The following is a 20873-nucleotide window of genomic DNA, read 5'->3' on the forward strand; positions in this document are numbered from 1 at the left end:
AAGTTTTGTTTGCTTTATACGCACACAGCTGGCTCATCTGTTCCTCAATCACTATCCGTGAACTAAATCAGGGGGAAGCTTTTAATTACAGGCACTGACAACATTATCCAGCAAAATCATCTGACACTTTACCTGTAAACAAGTAACAACGATGTTGAAACAAAAGCTTTCACCATTACACAGATCCAAAACATAGTATCTTGAAAGCAATTAACATTGAGCAACCCAAATTTAAAACCCGCCAGACAAAAATATTTGCAATTGCCCACTTGAGAAACAATTGCCAACAAAATTGCAAACATCTCACTCCTTTCATGCATTTCAAGTAAATATTGACTCAAAACATCAAAGAATGAAAATCTCATTAATAAGAATTTGCCCTCCATTGATCTGACCCCGTCCAGTCAACAGAAACGTTACGTCGAGTTTCTGCAGTGAAGTACCGTGTGCTGATCCCCCTGGTTAAGCAGACGAGAAAACCAGATTAAAAGAGAGAGAAGCATGTTTTTAGCCTTAGGCAATCTAACAGATCTATGATTATTTCATTACTGGGAATTTTATAAACCAAACAGCCTTTTTTTTTTTTTTTTTTTTTTTATAGCTAGGAACATGATTTATTAGCCCTGTTATATATTTCCCAAAAACAATGATGAAATCTAAAGGCCTCATTCTGATCTCACTCAGACAAGTCCCTGGAATGGTCCCAGTACAACACTGGTATAAATTTGGGAAGAACCAAGGTCTCAAACTAGCCAGTCACATACCACCTTCCTAACGAGAACACACTGTAAAACACTATAGCAACAAGGAGAGTATTCAGAAGGTTTTAAAACTCCAGAGCACTCCTTTAAATATTTTTTTCCTAAAAGTTTTAAAGCTCCTTAAAATGCTTTAAATACACAGGGCTACATTATCAGCTTCTGCAAACCTAGATAGCTCCACTGATTTCAATGGACTCAAGGTAAAAAGTGTGACCCATCTGTCCTAAAATGGGACTGAGATTGTAGAACAAGTGTTGAATCCCATGGGCCTTGTAGTGTGCACTGCAGGATTGAACTGAAGATAAATTTTCATTCCATAAAATAAATGTATTTAATAACTCTCTGATATGAAACAAAAGAAGAAAGAAAATGTGAAGCCCCTTAATATGAAGGTGGGCAGAGGCCCAGCACTGGGTTTCTTGTAATTTCTCTTAGACCCACACTGCTTCTTTAGCAAAAAATGTCTTTTTCCAATTTTCCCATGCTCCCAGGCCATTCCATCTCAAGCTCTCCAAAAGGCACTCTCTGTGCTTATACTCAGAGGTGGCACCTGCATTAACCTGGCTATGAGTCTACATGCACTTTACAATCTTCTGGAGACCTTTAGATGTTACTTCCCTCCCCTCTTTATCTTCCTGCCCCATTCCCTCCTTCACTAAGGCTCCCATTTTCGATTCCTATGACAAGTCCAACCCTTCCCATGCTCCTGCAGAAAGTTATAACTCCCCTACTAGCCCCCTCCTTCCCACTGGCATGGTGTTCTTCTAATCTTTCCCCTTTGCCTCTTGAAACCATTCATCACATTTTGGTGCGCAGGACATCCCTGAGCCAAGGCCATTCACCCTATGCATGCCAAATCTCATCGCAAGATTCTTCTAGGAACCCTAAAGCCAAAAAATGATTGGAAGTACTGGAGATGAAGATTTACTTACTAGCTCACCTAGCAGGTCTCTCTGTTAATACAGGATTATTCTTTAAAGAATACATTTAGCAACACTCCATTGGTATGTCTCAAAAGATGGGCCTTCCTTCCACTATTTTTAGTGGAAGACTTTCATAGTCTCACTGCCAGGAAGTTTCGCCTTTCCTAATTTCATCCACTGCCTCTTATATGGACTTGGTTCATCCTATATAGTTCCTCTTTTCTCCTAGGTGCCCATACCCTTAAAATAGGAATTTACCCATGTCATTCCACACCCTTCCTTTTTGCTAGTTAAGGCATGCGTTTCAGACTCAATGGACGCATCTACACATGGCACTATGGTGACGTAGCGTCAGCGGGTAAAACCGTGACACTGCAGCTATGTCACCGTAGTGACACACTCCCTTGGTATAGCATATTGCTGTGGAGACGCAGTGGCTAAAATGACTGTGCACTGTGCAGAGGGTGCAGTACAGGCTGTTACTGTGCCATCATTTAGGACTTCCTTTAACAACAGCACCATAGGGGCACATGTAGACGTGCCCAATCTTATATAATGTATTAGTCTTTCAAACCTTCCTCCGCCCCTCCAGTCATATTTGTTGTTGATTGATGATTTCTTTGCCTTGAACGTACTCCTTTGATAATTAGATGCTCAAAACAAGCATGTGTGGTTCTGCATCAAAATTTTATGATATTAAATAAGAACACAGGGTGCTGAAGATAAAATGAGCCCTTCAAGTATTGTTTATCTCTTATACCAGTTGCTGCATCGTGTGCAGTTAGTGAAGAACTGCCCACTGATTAAAGCACTGGCCCAGGACTTTAAGTCTCCAGCCTGCCACAGACTTCCTGCACAACTCTTGGTCAAGTCACTACTCAGTTCCCCTTAAGGAGGACAGTGCTCTTCTACCTCATAGGAGAACTGCATTAAAGATTAACAAGTGCCCAGAAGTGACTGCGAATGGACTAGATGGATGTTGTAATATAAAAGAAAAGAAAGTTTATTTTAAAACTATAACCGTGTTACGGTCAGGCTGTCCTCAGCTAGAAAGGGCAAATGCAGCTTTTTCATGTTACAAGTTTGAAATTATGAATTAAAAAAAATTTTTAAACCCACTTCTGCCTTCTGCAGTAAAATAGGGAAAGCATGAACACCAAGCAAAATGTGCTAAATACCAGCTTTGGAGAATATTTGTAAAAATTCCTGATCTCCAAATTTTTCCTTTTGAATGTACACTACAGTCAATCAGCATCTTGGTATACGGCATGGTCTTTTGTAGCAAATAAGAAGACAATCACTAGGGCTGTGTTTCCATCAAACACGCTCTTCGCATATTATAATCTTGCAACAAAGGAATAATTTAATGATTTTGCAAGTCAATGAGCCACAACAGAATAATTAATGTCAGTGGTTGAAGATGAACCCTTACTGGTAGACAAACTAAATGCCATTAACGCTCAGAACCACAGCTAATTATTCTGTTTTAAAACACCTCCTGTAAAAGTTACTGCATAGTCGCATTGAATTATTTGCGTTTCCTACATGGTAAAAAAAAAAAAAAAAAAAAAAAAACACTAGTGACAAGACCTTTGTCACAAAGTATTTGATTTGTGACAGTATTAATGCTGGGAAATGGATGTCCAACTGTTCCATTTCAATTATTGCTTTGTTTGGTTTTAAAATTTTCTAGCACTATCACATTTTAGGTCACGACTGAATGCAGCTAAATGTGTCTAAACAGTCATGTTCAAGTACAGCAGGGAGGGTCAAACATGGCAGTGGTCCTCCAAAACAACTGGTGAGCTACTTAACAACTCTGATCCCATAGACCAGCCTAGAGTTTAAAAAAAAAAAAGGGAGAGAAATTCACTTCATCCTGCATTAGTATTTGTTCTACATGGCTGCATTTCAGAGTGAAAGGATTCCTATATCCCTTTTACATTCCTCCCAAGGGGCTATGAGGCTTCAGCAACGTCTGTAAAGAGCTCTGTGATCTCTAGCTGGCAGGTACTGCACCACTGAAGACCCAAAAGATTTAAACCTCAGGAAAACTCCCTTTTCACCACCTCTAATTTTACGTTTAAATTGATCCCGTTGCACCAATACCTTTGCGGTACACTCTTCTGCAAATGTCTCTGTTCTCCTTTATATATGCACACCCAACGCATTCAATTTTAAATTCTTAATCTTTTCTAACAACAAACACCCTCCTACACATTCTTGTATTCCACTCATTAATCTTTCTTCTTGTCAATGGCAATCAGCATTCAGCGACAGCACCAAACGCATCAATCCTTTTGTCATCCACCATCCTCTGGGTTTAGCTTGTACACCATTCATAGCAAGAGGCCAAATCAATGATCACAGCAGCCTGTCTGCTGCGCTTGACACCTCTTTTTACTTCTAATCTTTCCTCAGTCACACACTTGGCAGTTTGGCATTAATGATCCCCACTGCACTTCTTAGTGTTCAGGGATCAGGGGGAGGGAAACCTGGATTTTGTTTCTTCCCCCCCCATCCTATTGTTATTCTTCTTCCTTGTTGTCTCTCTTGGAAGGACACAGTTAAAATTCCTGCGGCAAGAAGTATAGCTCTGTCTTTTATATCATTGATCATCATCATGGCTGCATGGGGCTGCTGACGTGATACAATTCAGTCCGGAGATGTCTAGAAACTGTCAGCTGGGGAAGCTTCTCAATGTTCTGGGCGAAAGACAGTCCCACAGAAATGAGAGAGAGAGGAGAGCAGAGGGAAAGTACAGTGCTGTGAACAGCTGTCCCAGCGCTTTAGAAGAGGGCAGAAGAGAAAGTGATTTAAAAATAAATAAATAAAGATACAGTGGAAACCCAAAATGATAGTAGATAAAGTTGGCCTTCGCCATAGCTGGTGAAGCTAATGCGAAGGACGCTGGACAGATTTAGGTAACAGGGTACCAACCATTACCATTGACCTGCTGTGGGAGTTTGGGCAAATCTTCTATGCCTCTCTCTCTCCTCCCACTGCCTTGTCTTTTCAAATTGAAAACCTCTGGAAAAGGTCCTTTCACCTTGCATTTGTGCACTGCCTAACACAGGAGGGACTGGATCTCGATCGGTGTCTCTAGGAGTTATGGTAATACAAATATTTACAAGGGGGAGGGGAAAAAAAAAAAAAAAAAAAAAAATCAATAGATGTAAGATACAGAATGGAAAACCAAAACCATTATAAATCACAGCTACATTAATTGAATGGTTCACACGCATGCACACACACACACACACTCCATTTCTGTTCTACCCCTTGTTTCCATTAACAGCTCAAGAAAAGCCCAGAGCAGTTGTCACTTTTCCCTTGCTTGCTACACAAGCATTTGCCTTCCTCGTGGGGGTTCTGTATCATTGCAGTGCTTGGGACGTGTTTTGACACTCTTGAATGAAAGGCGCCATCGAGGGCAGAGCTTTACTGGGACAGAATAAAGGACCTTGCCTACAGGACAAATAGTACCGTAACTAGGGCATAAGTGTAAATGGACCTTGCTAGTTCGGGTACCAGAAACAGCTCAGAGCTTGGCTAATTTACTCTACTTCAAAGATGGGCTTAGTTCAAAGCTGGCTGTGGCAATGACTGCAGAGTAAGCCCTCCCTAAATCTTCAAGAGAAGGAAGGCAGCACCTAAATAGGATATTTCTTCTAGATACAAAGAATCTCAAGTCTCCTCTGAGTTATTCCACAGAAAATTGAAGTTTGAAAGGCTGTGCTCGAAATGCAGCCATAGCTTGATAGAGAGTCAGACCCTTCTCTTGCTTGTCTGTTCTTAGCAAGAAAAAACATCTTCCTGCCAAATTGGTCTTCAATCTTCTCCACTTCACCAGGAAAAGAGAAAACAGGCTACCTGAATGTGGAGGATTTGTCTCCATCCTTACCTCCCCTCCACACTAATCAGAAAAGCAATCTGTAGAAACATTGCTTTGAGACTGACTAAGCCTAACAGTAGTCTTCAAATTATTATTTAAAAAACAGGGATTTTAGAGGCACACTTTTTTTAATTTAAATTAATATTATTGCTCAGCTCAGCTCACAGTAGGATCTCCTGTTCTCCCACTGAGAATGAAGTCACGGTTGGAAAGATTATGGCCCACAGATTTCATTAAAGGTTATGTCTACACAGCAAAATAATGCTGTAAGCGTAGCATATGCCTGCATCATCTAACTAGCACAGACTCTAGCATATGCTAGTAACCAGAGTACAAACCCTCTGGGAACCCGGAATATGGGCTCTGGTTGCTAACATAAGCTAAAGCCATAGTCCCATGTTTCCCAGTGTTTGCTATCCATGCTAACTAGAATAGGCTAGAACAGGTAGGTAAGCACATGCTACAGTGGCAAGGTAGATTTGCACCTTTATAGACTAACTGAGATATACATTAGCGAGCGCAAGCTTTCATGAATCAGAGTTCACTTTACCAAATGCTGTGAAAGGACATGCAGAAAGAGTATAAAGCAGGGGTGGGCAAAGTCTGAGAGTCTTTTGACTGTTTAGACAAGGGAGGGAGTGGCTCCCTGGGAGTTAAAAACCCCGAAAACCAGAGCCACAAAAAGGTGAAGGTAGGAGAAGCAGTGGTGAGCCAAACTGCTGAGTTACGTGGAGGGCAAACCCGCTGTGTGACGCTGGAGTCACAGGGAACCGCTCCAAGCAAACAGGGCAGGACAACAACCACACGACATCTCAGCTGAACTCCCTCCAGGAATACACAACTTTCAAACAGCAAGATGACATGGGAGACCTCCGCCACGAGATGATGGCACATGATCCTTGCCATCATGCTTGTACTCACCACCATCTAGACCAGGGATGGGCAATTATTATTTTGGGCGAAGGGCTGCTTACTGAGTTTTGGCAAGCTATTGAGGGCTGCATGACAGGCAGCCAGGGGCAGATAAATATTCATTTTCTACATTTTTTAGGGGCCCCGTGGGCTGGATAGAATGGCCTGGCAGGCTAAATCCAGCCCGTGGGTCACATTTTGCCCACCCCTAATCTAGACATTAGGCCTGCGCAAAGCGGCTAGTATTCGCTTCGGATTCAGATTTCGCCGATTCGAGAGACAGCTATTCGATTCAGTGATTTGAATCACTGTCCTGAATCGATTTGGCCGAATCCGATTCAGAGATCTGGCTGCTGCCGAATCTCCGAGTCAGCCAGGCCCCTCCCCCTAGAGCCCGGCAATGGCTGCCCCCCCACCCCAGCTCCTGGCTCTTTGGGGGAAAAAAAAAAGCCCCGGGTTACCGGGTGCTGCCAGGCAGGGGGTGATCCCTGCTGCCCTCCAATGCATGGGGAGCGCTGCATGAGCCCCCAGCCCCTCCCCTCACTCCCCCAGCCCCCCGACAGGTGCCCCGCCCAGGCCAGCTCCGGCCCTTTAAGAAAAAAGAAAAACCAAGAAAAGTCCCACACTCTCTGTTCCTGCTGACGAGGGGCGATCCCCGCTACCCCCCACTGCCCCACGCCACATGGGGGGCTCTTCACGAGCCCCCTGAAGCCCCAAGACCACTGCAGGAGCGGCGAGTCCTGGGGCTTTTCTCGGTTTTTTTTTTCTTGAAGAGCCAGAGCTGGCCCGGGTACGGCACCCATGGGAGGGGCTGGGGGAGCAAGGGGGGGTTGTGGCAGAGCCCCCCATGCAGTGTGGGGCAGTGGGAGGTAGCAGGGATCACCCCCCCCCACACCCAGCAGCACCTGGTGAGCACCAGGGCTTTTCTTTAAGGCACTGGGAGCTGGGGATGGGGGGCAGCCACGGGGCAGGCTAGCAGGGGTCCCCCCCCATAGTCCCCTCCCCCACCCCCAGTACTTACCAGCTCCGAGTCTGGCTGCAGCTCACTGCTGCAGCCACTGGAGACTGCCTGAATCAAAGCTCTCTGAATCTTTTCCAGTGATTCGGACAGCTTTGAATCAATTCAGACCTTTAAACTGGTCGCTTGATTCGATTCGGATTTGGAGATTCGGCCATCAAATTGGGCCAAATCTCCTCCAAATCAAAACACCATCCAAAGCTTTGCACAGCCCTACTAGGCATTGCTGCTTAAGCAGATGCAGCGCAATTACAGTGCCATAGGCAGTAGTGAAGAGGTGACCTCTGACCATCTAACACCAGCAGCAATAAAATAAACGTTAAAAGGAAGTCAAGTTTACTCTCTTCCTAGTCATAGATATTGGCAGCCCAACATATAAAATGCTGAAATCTGAGAGATACTTCCTATTCAGGTCCTTCCCAGTGGAAGTTTTAAAGGGGCTGGAAACAATAGGACCTTTCCCGTCCCTAGGGAACCCTGCCACTTCCCACATTCTGCTTACAGATTCTTGTCTTTCTACCATTTCAGACAGTCTTAGGACACAGCCGTTCACTTGCTCCATTACCACTGCTTCAAATGTATGTTTTAGGCACTAACTCGTTTCCTGTAAGATTCAAGGTGATCTTTCCTTCTTAAATCCTCCCTTTATCTTGCTGGTAAGTGCTTTTAAAATAGGTTAATCCCCAGTTTCGGTTGATTTAGCAGGAACCGTCTGAAAAGGGAAAGATTCTGCTGATTTTTTGTAAGTCTCTGGCTTTTCCTACATTGCAAGTAAAAGTCAATTGGGGTAGGGAAATATGCATGTTTTCTGTCCCTCACTATGGTATCAGGGGAAGGTAAAATAATCCCCAATCTTAAAATGATACAGAAACATCCAGAGAAAAGAGATAGTAGGGAAGAAGTTAATCCCTTTTTCACCTTTCATTTGACTTACTTGCTTCCAGCCAATTCTGATCAAAGCTGATATCAGATTTCAGAAAAGCTGGAATGTAAACTCAGACGAAAGCTGCAAAGACCCTGTCAGCTGAAATTTGACCACGCACACAGGCACTTTCAGATTCCAACCTCACAGATCAATGGCTGCAAGTATTAAAATTCACCAGATCAGGAAAGTATGATTAAGGAAAAATAATATACAGCTTGTTCCACGAGGCTTTCATCTTAATCCACTTTGAAATAAAAACCAGAATCAAGCCCTAGGGTGCTTTGGTAAATTAGATCTGGATGTTGGAAGGGTTTAAAAGGTAAAACTTTTCTCTGTCATGTGCATCTATTCGATTCTGAGAGACAGAATCCTGCTTTGACAAGATATTTACTTTCCATTCCAGGCAAAACGACTTAAACTTTTTAATTTGGCGTTTGCATCATCGGGTCATGAAACCGATAAGTATTAAATATGATGCTTGTTATTTTATGGGGAGCCCCGACTTATTTTCGCACACAATAATGCAAGCGTAGAGTTGTGATAGGCCTAACATTCCTGTGGATAACTGCCTGTAAGAGAATGAATGCATCTTGTATGACAGCTATTGACAGCAAAAAGAACTCTTAACTTGCAGCATGTCCTAGTTAATAAGTACCTTTTGGCTCAAAGACAACACAATGAATAAATGTTTTTGAATAATTTCTTTCTGCTTGAAGTGCAATATGAAATCTGTAGTGATTTATTGTCAGCTACTTGTCACCTATTCCTTGAATTCCACTTCAAGGTGTACTGTACTGGCCCTTTAAACAAAGCTAAATCACAATGTATGTTCAATATTACAAGTACAAAGAAGTGTCAAAACTAAATCTCTAGACAGTGAGGAGTGCACATGCTGATGAGCTACATCTAAGTCTGCACAATGAAATGAAAAGAAAAAGAAAAAAAAATTGTTATCGACTGGATGATATCAACCTTGGCCCCAGAAGATGTTAGCATTGTTTAAAAAAAAAAAAAAAAAAAAGTTAAACTCCTGAAAGCGCACTGTAGTTGCTTGTTGTGACAATAACACCAAAAACCCTTTATTGGACTGCTGCAACTTCTTTATTAACACACAAGGGTGATTAGTAGCAATCCCAATGGGAAAGTAAACAAATGAAACCCCAAGTCTACAAAGATAAAAGATATCAAATTCACCCAAGGAACCTTGTCTGCCTATGTCCTTAGACCAACACGGCTACAACCCAAACCCCAGGTCTACAAAGGCATCCTCACATACACAGCTGTACTCAGAATGGAGTAGAGAACATGCTCAGTGCATGAAGAGAAGCACGTGCAAAAGTCCTGGAGTATCATGGATCTCGTGTCCTGCACCGTGAGCAAGGGTGACATGATCCCACTCTTATGTTGCTTTAAACTTTTCCTGATATTCTGGAGGAGACAGAGGAAGGCACTCACTGTTCCATGCAATTTACATTACAAACGAGGCAAAAGAAAGAAAAAGGACATTACCGATAAACCGGGGGGGGGGGGGGGTGTTGAAAGAAACAAGACAGACATTTGGCTAGGGACAGACATTACACATAAACCAGTTTGTGCAATCAGAAACTGGTTTAAAAACTTGTAACAAAACAGACATTCAGTGCACATAAACCAGTTTGAAAATGGCTGAAACCAGTCTGAGATAAGTCTGATACTACATTCAACCGAGTTTAACTGATTTGGGTCAAACTGGTTTATGCAATGTCTGTCCCAGCCCCCTTTCCTGGCTTAAGTTAAATTCAAGTTCCTCCAGAATCCCAGCATGTTCTCTGGGCCAGGCAGGACTCTCTGCTCCAGAAAGCTGGGCTGGCCCCTCCCCTCTTCTCCCTTGCTGGAGCTCCAACAGAGACTCGCAGGCACAGCAGTGTCTGCCTGGCTTCCCCTGTCCCTCCCCACTCTGCCCCCTGAGCCACTTGCAGCTCAAGCATGGATCCCCCTTCCCTCCCTCCCATAACATGGGCCATAGCCAGCATGTGGTATGCTAGCTAATGCTGAGAGGTGTCTGTATAAGGCAGACAGGACAACGTCAGCTTAGGTCTTTCTAGAGCTAATCAACAGGTAGCTGGTAATGTCCCTCCCCTCCCTCCTAGGAACAAGTTGTTTAAGAAGAGCTTGAACTAATAACAGAGGCTTGGTTTTCTGATGGGGCACTAAATGCTGAAAACAGAGCTGATAAATGCTCTGGTATCAAGGGGGGAGGGGCCTCTCCAATCAGAGCATCCTGCCAGGGCCTGGCCACACCCCCTTCAGCTCAGGACTTTGGAAAGGAAGTGAGGGCTGCTCTAGCACCCCTCAGCTTCTAACCTGAGCCACTGCAGACATGTGCCAGCATTTTTTCAGTCCAGAGGGGATATCTGTGTGGTTACAAACCCATTCATCCTAGGCAAACTAACTAACAAAGATTGAATCAATTCAGGCTCAGGCTTTTTGAATGTCTGTCCCTAGCCTTTAAGAGGGAGAAAATTCTATAAGACTTGGTATTGTTAAACACAGTTTGAGGTAGGTCAAAGGAGCAAAAAAGAGAGTATAGCATAAAAGTACAGGAACTGGGGGGGGGAAGCAAGTGTGAGAAAATATGTAGATAGTAGGGCTGTGTGAAGCTTTGGTCCCCGATTTGATTTGATTCAGCGGAGATTCAGACCAATTTGGTGGTTGAATCTCTGAATCTGAATTGAACCAGAGGACCCTTTAATCTCTCTGAATCAAATCAGAACCCTCCAAATCAATTCAGAGATTCATACATAGAGACAGCTTTAAATGTTTTTTCCTACATACCTCTAGGTAGCAGATGGCTCATGAATGCCGCAATGCTGGGGTGGATGGAGCATCCCACAAAAGCACGGGGGGGGGGGGGGGCTCCCCAGCATGCTGAGCAGCAGACCCAGAAGACCCGAAGCACTTCTGGTCCACTTCCAGGTCCGCTGAGGAGTGCCCTGGGCCCCTCCCCCCCACCACTCCCCTGGCTCAGCAACTGGTGCCTCCTGGGTCAGGGGGAGGTACCCAGGGTCCCCCTGTGGCCAATTGCCAAGCCAGGGGGGCAGGGGGAGGGCCCCCCCCCCACCCACATGCTCCCTGGCTGACCTGGAAGAGGACCAGAAGTTCTGGGTTCACCACCAAGCACATGAAGAGGCCCTCAGACTCCTGCGGGATGCTCCATCCGCCCTAGCATCACAACGTTCACAAGCCACACTGCTACCTCAAGGTATGTAGAAAAAACTTTTAAAGCCATTTCTGAATCACTGATTCTCCAAATCAGTATCAAATCTTCAGATTCAGATGAATTGAATCAGTGGCAGCAAGCTGAATCAACTAATCAAATCACTGTCCCCGATTCAGACCGAATCCGAATCAAAGAGAGCCTGCTTCGCACACCCCTAGTAGATAGCAAAGAGGTTTGACAGACAAGAATTACGACGCCAAAAATTCATGCCTATGGAGACACAGGAAAAGAGCTTCAATTAGAAGAGTGGGCAGTGAAAGCTAAGGACTCAGTCCTACAAGGTACTAGACAACAGCCCCAGTTCAACAAAGCACCCACCCAGCAAGTTTTCCCTTGTAGCACAGAATTACTTCTGACTTTTCACAGAAGAAATGTCATTGGGCTTGCAGAGAACAAAGATTAGGTAGGAAGCAGGAGGGAAGGCTATAGCTTTGGCAAACCCTTTGAAGACAATCTAGCTACAAACAAGTCCAAGCAGAGTTAAGGCTTTTTTTGCCAGAAGAGCTTAAATTGTTCCCAAATGGAACATCTTATGCTGACAAAAAAAGGCATCTGACAAACGGAGCTTGGGTTCACAAAATCTTATGCTAAACATCTTTGCTTTGGTTAGTCTGCAAGGTGCAGATTACCCTAACTTCTGCTTGACAAAGGATTTTTGCCTGGATGATGCATATGCCCAAGGGATTTTGCTGATATAGCTCTCGGGTGAGAGACAGGGAAAAACATGACACTGCCAACTCATACAGGTATGCGGGAAAAACTTCAGGGTGGACTAAATCAGGGAGGATAAGAACTTTTACCCTTATTCTGAAATGGATATGGAGCTAGCAGTGAGAGAGGATACATCATGGTTAGTGCAATGAAAGATGTTGATCCTATAAGGCCCCTAGCAGATGCTACATTTAAAGTGCAATTAATGTGTTAATGGAGCAAGAGACAAGGATTTCTTAGGGTGATATCTTTTATTGGACCAACTATGTCATTGGCATAAGATTAGACAAGCTTTCAAATAGAAAACATTCTTCATCAGGAGCAATAAATTGTAAACTGCCACACAAACAATGCATCACCCAATAACAAGCTACAAAAATGGTGATCCAGCATCAAGGATGTTACTTGTTAAATGGATAATATCTTGGCAGTTTATTTGTGTCATATTTTAATTTATAAGTGTGGCATGTTATTTACAGGGTGACAGTGTTTGGCCAGATGCTCCAGTCTGTCCCCAGCCCCTTCCTGCAAGGAGATTCTCTGACTTACGCTGAACTCTGCACCCCAGGGTGCCTCAGCAGAAGATGTCATGAGAGCACCTCCTTCCGCCAACCAGCTTTCAGGAGCTGTTCAGCAGCTTCACTTGACTGGCCTGCACATGATAGGAGTCTCCGACCCCCCCACCATTCCCACAGGTTTTTCCTAGTCTGCAAAAGGGGCAGAGGACAAGCTCCTTCACCCAGGGAGAGCTCATGGTGAGCTTAGAGTTCATTTCTCATTAGTAGCATAGTTGAAGGCAAGGGGAGGATGACAGCCCCTACCAAGCAGCTCTCCAGCTCCCCTTGCTGAGAAGTGCTAGCAGAGCAAGGGTACTTTTTTCCTGATGGATAGCTTTCCCTGTGAACATAAAACAGATCACTTGTTGCAACAGTGTTCATCAAGCAATTATACCTGTTGCTTGATGGAAATATCATCTCAGGGGCCTGAGTGACAGACTTTGCCTCTTCAAGCTGTGTCTGCCAACCATTCAGGTAGAAAAGCAAGAGAATCTTGCACTGCCTTACCCATATGCAGTGGCGACGCATATGTGGTGTATGTGAACCTCTGAGAGCACCAGCGCACCCCCTGACAAGCTGTGCTTGCAGCTTAGGTGAGGGGCAGCGGGGGTAGTTGGGTGCATCAGTACCCCCCCGCAAGCACTGGACAGGGAGTGGGAGTGCCACGGCTGCTTCCGGGAGCACCGCGGCCGCTTCACAGATTGGCTGCAGGGGGATCCTCCTCCCCATCAGTGAGATTGAGGGTGGGGTCCCCCAGCGGCCAGTCACTGACTTGTTGGGGGGGGGGGGGGGGGGGGGGGGAAAGGACCTGACTAAGGAGGCACCAGTTGCCCAGGCCCATATGCCATACAAAATCTTTAGAACCCATTGAACATGAAAGGGGCTTCATAAATAGTCATATACCAAATGCTGGTATACTCCATATATTGAAAAGCCACACAAGGTATATTTTCCCCCCAGCTGATCCTTCTTTAGGTCATTTCTAACTATTAGTCCAGTAGCAGCTCAACTGGTTCATATTAAAAGAAATGACTTTATGTCATTTCACTCATTAAATGTGATAAAAAGAAGGACTTGAAAGAGTTAGAAGTAGCCGCCTGCAAAAAACCTAGGCTGCCTTTGATCTGAGGAACAATGGTTCATAAAAGAAAAAGCACTTTCATTATTTTGTGAGAGAAAAAACAGAGTTATCTCTATTTTCATTTAGTGGCAGCCAATGATTCAATTTAGTATGTCAGGGGATTTGAGTGTAAATAGTTCTTAGCAAATTATATGGAGGCGACAAAGTTGATTAGTGACTAAAATTGACATTGACTGTGATGCTAAATTAGAATAAGGCATCAGCTTGTTACTTGACTTTCTGCAATACTTATTTAATGGACAAAGGCAGGGCAGGGTGGCGCCTTGTAGACTAACTTGGTCTATGAGGTACTACCTGGCCTGTTTTCCACCCAACTTCAGACTATCATGGGTAACTTCTACTCCCTTCAATGGAGGAGTGTGAAAAAAGAAAGAAACAAAGTAAAAAAATCTGGAGGAACAGCTGACCAAAGAATTATCTGAATCTTAACAAGCTGGTGTCCTGCTTCCTTACATTCCACACATTGTTTTACTTAGTCAAATTTGTTACATCTTATTGGATCATATTACCTCTTTTTATGTTCAGAATCTCTCCCTCAGGTTCTTATACAACATTTACAAATATAATTAAGTTAAATAGTTATATGGAAAATCATCATCTTACTTAGGCCATAGTTTGGTTTCACATATTGGTTGCCAGAAGCATTCACCCTTTTATCTCATATGACTTAGTTCACTATATTGTATGTTATTATTTCTATTCCTTCTTTGGATAAGTGGCATTTTGAATGCTGGAATTCATTTTTTCCCCCTCTTGTGAATTATCTACAAACAGGTTGTGATTTTAAAGCTTGCTGTGGATAATTGTTTGATGATCTTTTGTGCCAAGGAAATAAAAAGACCTTTTCAGAAGGGCTGGAAGAGTACTTCTGGTGTGAAATATATGCAAGTACTCATGAAGCTTTTGTCTTCTGTGTTTTGTTCTGGTGAATAAGAATTAGCTCAACCAGATGTTCACAAAAAAGTGATTAAAATGGTATGAGATATCAGCAAATCAAATCAGCAGGTTTTATTTGCAAGAACATCCTCAAATACTTTATATCTATATTCATTCAGCTCCAATCACAGCCTATTTGGCTCGTCTCTTTCTTCCTGCAGACTCTCTTCCTCTTCGTAACTTTCAGCAGATTTGTCAAAGTTCCATTCCATTCAGAGCTGAAAGTCCCTTTTACTTTGACAGGACTACGTCTGGCTTTGCTCTAGCATTTTAATTGCACATGTAATACATCAGCCCACTTAACAGATCAGCATGGTGACAGCTGTGGGGTCTTCTGGATTGCTCAGAGGTCTACTAAAAGAAATCTAATCCAGACTGGGCACATCCGAACAAGACTTTACTGCACAGTAGTTGAATTAGTTGCACACTAAACGTTGTGCATCTATAGGCGTGCCCCTATTAGGCTGGAGTAAACTACACTAAATTTACTCTGCAGCAGGATAGAGCATTGTACGTACAAGTAAAAAAATTCCACAACAGCACATGTGTAGACACAGTTTCAGTTGGCTGGAGCATGAGGGTGCTTCAGCTAGCCCATCCACAGCATTCTGAGCCACGGGGAGCAACCCCAGGTTGGCAGGCTGACCCCCTGGGCTACTCCGACACAGCTCAACATGCTGCAGTCCCAAGCACATGTGAAGATGTGGTGCTCGGGAGCAATAAACTCCAGTTCATGAGCTCCGGAGTTTATCCACGTGCCTTAATTGCACATGTCGATGCGCCCAGTACAAAGCAAACCATTGCAGTCCCAGGGCAATGCACTACTCAAATGTAAAGCTGATAGAAATTTATAAGCAGAGCTTGTAGGATTCATCTGCAACTTATGGTATGAGTCTGCATCAGACACTACTGAATTTTGAAGAAAAAAAAACCTAAAATATTGGCTTCAGAATTTTCAGTTTTTCTTTACCTTGGGAACAGCCAATTGGACAAAACACAATAAGTGACCCACCAAAAAGGCAACTTAAGAAAAATTAGCCAGGATAAAATGAAATGGCAGTGCCTTTAGTTATGTGTGTATCAGCTAATGGGGGAAAAAAAACCAAGAGCAATTATTAAAAGTAAGTAGGAAGAATGTCATACAGGTCATAGCTAATGATGATACAGTTTTGCAATGGACCTATTATTTTGTGTGCATCCGCAATCCAGGTCAAATGTTCAAGATGTGGGATTCTTTAAAGAATGGTTGCTAGCACTCTAGGGCAATGACTGAGTGGAAGAATTAACAAAGGACTATGAATGGGTGATGTTTCAACATAGCACAGATGACCCACAAAAGCACTACTTCTTTCTTCTTGGCCTGCATGAGACAAGTGTGTATAGTTTCAGCTATGCTAGAAAAATTCTCCTTTTTGAATTTGTAAAAGAGCAAGTATGGCTCATCCTTAACTCCTTCCCCCTTTTACTTCCATGTCAGGCTGCTATGCATCTAGCCCATGAAGAGTTCTGTATTACATTCTAAGAATGCAGGACTCCAGGATAACACAATGCATGTTGACTTTCTGCATTACCATTTTAGGATCTTATCCACCCACCTAGGGCTTTGCTTGTACAGTGGGGGATATTTTGAGATGCAACAGCAGTGAAAGTCAAGGACCAGCAGTCCTTTTTTGTTTTTATACCACCAGCTGGAACAGAAAGAACAGCTTTGAATGAAATAACTATTCCAAGTTGCAGAATATCAGGAGTGCACTAGCACCGGCCAGAGTATTCACACAAAATGTAGGTAACTTCAGAGAGGGATGACTGAATACAGGTCACTGATCACACTTCATATGCACTCGCACATGCACAAAGACTTTTCCCTGACCCCTGGCCCACAGTGTTACTCAAGCCCGCAGAAGACAGCCCTGATATAGTCATGTAGCCAAAGTGGGGAGGGAAAATTGAACAGTTCAGAGATATCAGAGGTGGCCAGAAGGAGATATTAAAACGTATCACTGCTTCCAGCTTGTCTCTTCCTTACCTTTCACACCGATTTTCCTCCTCTCCTTCAGGGAACTGAGGTGCCTCCATCAGGTCAGGGGACAAACATCAGGTCCACGAGGGGTCTGAGCTATCCATGTGACAATCTGCACAACAGTAAAGGTTAGCATGGGGATGGGAAGCATAAGGGCATCATCAGTGGTGCTGCAAGTAACTGCTCACTTTGACTGGCAGTCTCAGTTCTCCTGATAAGCCCCTGCCTAGGACAGCATTTCTTGCTGTCTTCTGATGGCTGCCCCGAATCCCACGAAGAAGGCAGGATGGCTTTTCAGTGCCATTGCAACAATATGTGCACATTCCCTAATACTTATTAGCTTCTGTAAAAATAAAAACAGAGCAGCTGCAGATTTCATCTGCTCTCTGCACCAGATAAGCTAGGCAGAGAGCTGGATGCCCTAATGGAGCACCCATCCAGTGGACATCCTTGTGGCACTCTACAAAGAGCTGTTCCTCTGGTGCTCATCTGGCAGAAAAGTTACTGCTACGCTCCTTTGCCCTCCTCACCTAGAAGCCCAGCAAAGTACATGGGCTAGAGCTCGTGTTTACATAGTCTTAGGAGCAGGCTGGGGGCAGAAAGCTTCAGGCACCTTATTCAGAGCAGCGTTTCACAGCAGAACCACAGGAGTAACTCTAATGAATGAAGCCTTGCGAGAAACACACACTTTATCTAAACCGCATAATTTAGAGGGGTTGTTTGGGTAAAGTTTACTCTTTAAAAGGCAATTTTAGCTACAAACAAAAACTCTAAAAGTTCAGAAACACTGGAACCTAATGATTTGTAACCAAAATGAAGTCTATGTCTGGTATTGATTTTGCTTTAGTTACTTGGAAACAATATTGATCCCTAAGAGACACATTTAAACACTGGGTTCAGGGTGTTAAGCATTTCCATCCCATTGATTAATAGATGCTATATATCATTTTTGGTTTTAATGAGACACTTTCTCTTCCAGGAGATACTGTACTCAAATGAAAGATCAAACGTGGATTCTGCACAAGACAAAAGAATGAATATAACCCCCTCCCACCTCCAAGCCCATGCACTCCATCTTAAAACTACGGGAAGTCATTTTCCAACCTGTCAAGTTATGTTAAGATGTCTTGTTCTCTCAGTGTTCACATCTTGCTTTTCGCCAGATTGAAACTGGAGGCTTTCTGGGGCAAGGACTAGCTTATTGTGTTGTGTTCGTACAAATGAATATTGAGTAGGCCTCCGGCATATGAATGAATAACTATTCATAAAAGTATCTGCATCCAAAGACAGAGCTAAGGAAAGATGCCCAAATGGGAAATGTTCTAACTGTTGACAGTCTGCCTCAACTTAGTGTTTTCAGCACAACTAGAAATAATTGGCAATGCAGACTTTTTCAGGAAGGAAACCTGGCTTAAAGACACATTACTGAGAATAATGCAATTGATATGGGTATTTACTTTTTACATACAATTTTTCTCTACTTGCCATTATAGAGTGCATAATTCATATGGATCTTCATAGATTAACATTACTGCTCATGGGCTCTCTAAATATACATTTAGAATATGCAAGTTGCTGTCGTGGGTAGCTCGGCATTGAGGAACTGGCGCTAAAGCCCAAGAAGGTGTGCGGGCAGAGTGGAGGACAGGGACAGAGTGAAGCTGCCTTCATACGGACAAAAAAGTATGGATGGAGGTGCATCTTAATCCAGAGCTGCCCAAAGTGAATAGGAATCTCAATTTGCCTCCCTTACAACAACCTGCAAACCGAGAAAATTCAGGATTTCCTGACTGGGCATTAAAGAGACCAAGAAAGGTATAAGAGGGAATGGGAAGCTTGAATTAGAGAACAGTGAATAGCAAATGTTGATGGAACCCCCCTGCTCAGCTGGCTGTCCTCCAAGTTAGAATGAATTAAGCATTAACTTCTATCCTTAGCCTTCTGAGGGGGAAAGTGTCCTTTGAGGTAGTTTGCCAGCTTCTCAAAAGTAAATCAGAAAATTCCCCGTTGATTTCACCTTCTTCCATCAGAAGTTTCACCATAATAGAAATAAAAGAGGAGGAAGAGAAGAGTTACAACAACAGGTTTTAATTACAAAACACACAGAAAGGGGGGGGGGAAGAGTTGTAATTATTCAGGTTTCTTTCATCCCAGGTTTCTGCAAGTGACCCACAAGAGAATTAGCCATCACGAGTTCGAGGATGCATAGAAAAGTAGTGCTACACTCTTTGCTCTTGCAACGTGTCCTAAAGACAACTTCCAGAAAAGTGGTTTCACATAGGAACCATCACTATCCCAACACAACACATTTGAGCAGTTGCTCATCTTTAAGCACGTAAGACAAAGGGACAGACGCCCCAAAGATAGTGGAATTACTTATATACTCCTGGCCACTGGAGGGCGACAAATCAGAGGTCAAATGTGTTGCTTTAAGGCCTGAACTAGAGTAGATCATAATTAAAGATTTAGTAAGGATTAAAATTATAGGCATCTATTTAAAGGTTCATTTAAGTGAAATGCAAACATTCAAAGCTTAAAAAAACCCCAAAAAGCATCAAACCACTGGACTGAGTGCTGATCATAAACACCTGGAACCAAAGTCTGTTTATTGAAGTGATGAAAGAAATGCTGACAGCTATAGCCTCCTCAATAGGTGTAGAAAAGGTTTTTGCTTACTTCAGTTTAATTCCTTTTGCTAAGTAGTTTGTTCAAATGGAAGAAACCCACTGGGAGCTGAAAATGCAAGAAACCTTGTTTACCCTTTCCAAAAAATGAACCAGATTTAGAATTGGCTAGTTCTAAAACTGAGTCATGTCCAGCAACAATTAGTTTATTCATAGACTTTGGATAGTACTTCCATATTTTGATCCACACACAAAAAAAATAATAATAAAATAAATCAGTCATATATGCAAAAAGAAAGTTTCTTATATATATCCAGCATATTTAACTAATCAGTTTTAAAACTGCTGTTTTTCTGCATTCTTAATTGAATTTCAATTTCCATCCAAAAGCAGTTTGACAGAAAACATGGAGTTAAAAAAAGTCTAGTATCATTTATTGTTTTCCAGCATAATAAAATGGAAAAATTAAGAATTCAGCTATATAACTATTTAAATGGGGGTGGAGGGACAATCTATCTTCCTGGTTACTGAAAGTAGCACTGAATTTAGTGTAAAGGCAAATTAATACATCTTAATGACTAATTGGCCAATGAGAATCAACCCCACTTTAGGAAGAGAGCTTAAGTAAAATAAAAGAATAAGATTGGAATTGGTCATTTTAAACCAAGGCTTCTTTTTTATTGATTTAATTCAGACTAGAGTGGATTAATTTAAAGGTCACTGAAGTCAATGGAAACCCCCCAAAGACTTCAGGGAATTTGGAAGTAAGGTTTTATCAGATAGAGTTTACAGAAGTGTTTTAGCCCGCTAATCAGGGCTTCTATGGAGAACTCTCTCAGACAACTTTATAACCATACATGTATTTTTTTCCATAGGTGATGAGTCTTCAAGAAAATAATGGTTTATACAAAATGCCCACTTGTAATAGTAATTGTTCTCTTGTTTCATGAAAAAGCACCATGTGCCAAATTGTACCGATAACTTCATGCTTATCCACTTGATGTCCTATAAAAACCCTGCATTGCTGAAGCATGTAAGGATTCAGACACAGCAGCTCAGTAGTATTACTTTCACTTTTCTTAAAAAGTTAAATGCTCATTCTTGAGGCTATTTTTTCCTTCCATTCTGTACAATGACTTTGTATTTCCAAACCACACTGGCTTCAAAAACCAGTACAATACTGTAACAGGG

At 42.8% G+C, this 20873-nt stretch overlaps 1 long non-coding RNA gene across 3 annotated transcripts in view; it reads right to left on the reverse strand.

The window, feature by feature from the left end:
- The window catches only part of LOC109283237 (uncharacterized), a 171492-nt gene that overhangs the window by 134553 nt on the left and 16066 nt on the right, over window positions 1-20873 (reverse strand). For all 3 annotated transcript variants that reach the window (XR_009464007.1, XR_009464006.1, XR_009464005.1), the window contains exon 2: window positions 17065-17170. This is a non-coding gene — a long non-coding RNA (uncharacterized LOC109283237). The remainder of the gene's footprint in view (window positions 1-17064; window positions 17171-20873) is intronic.

The sequence above is a fragment of the Alligator mississippiensis genome, chromosome 8 (genome assembly GCF_030867095.1).
Source record: "Alligator mississippiensis isolate rAllMis1 chromosome 8, rAllMis1, whole genome shotgun sequence".
Lineage (NCBI taxonomy): Eukaryota > Metazoa > Chordata > Crocodylia > Alligatoridae > Alligator > Alligator mississippiensis.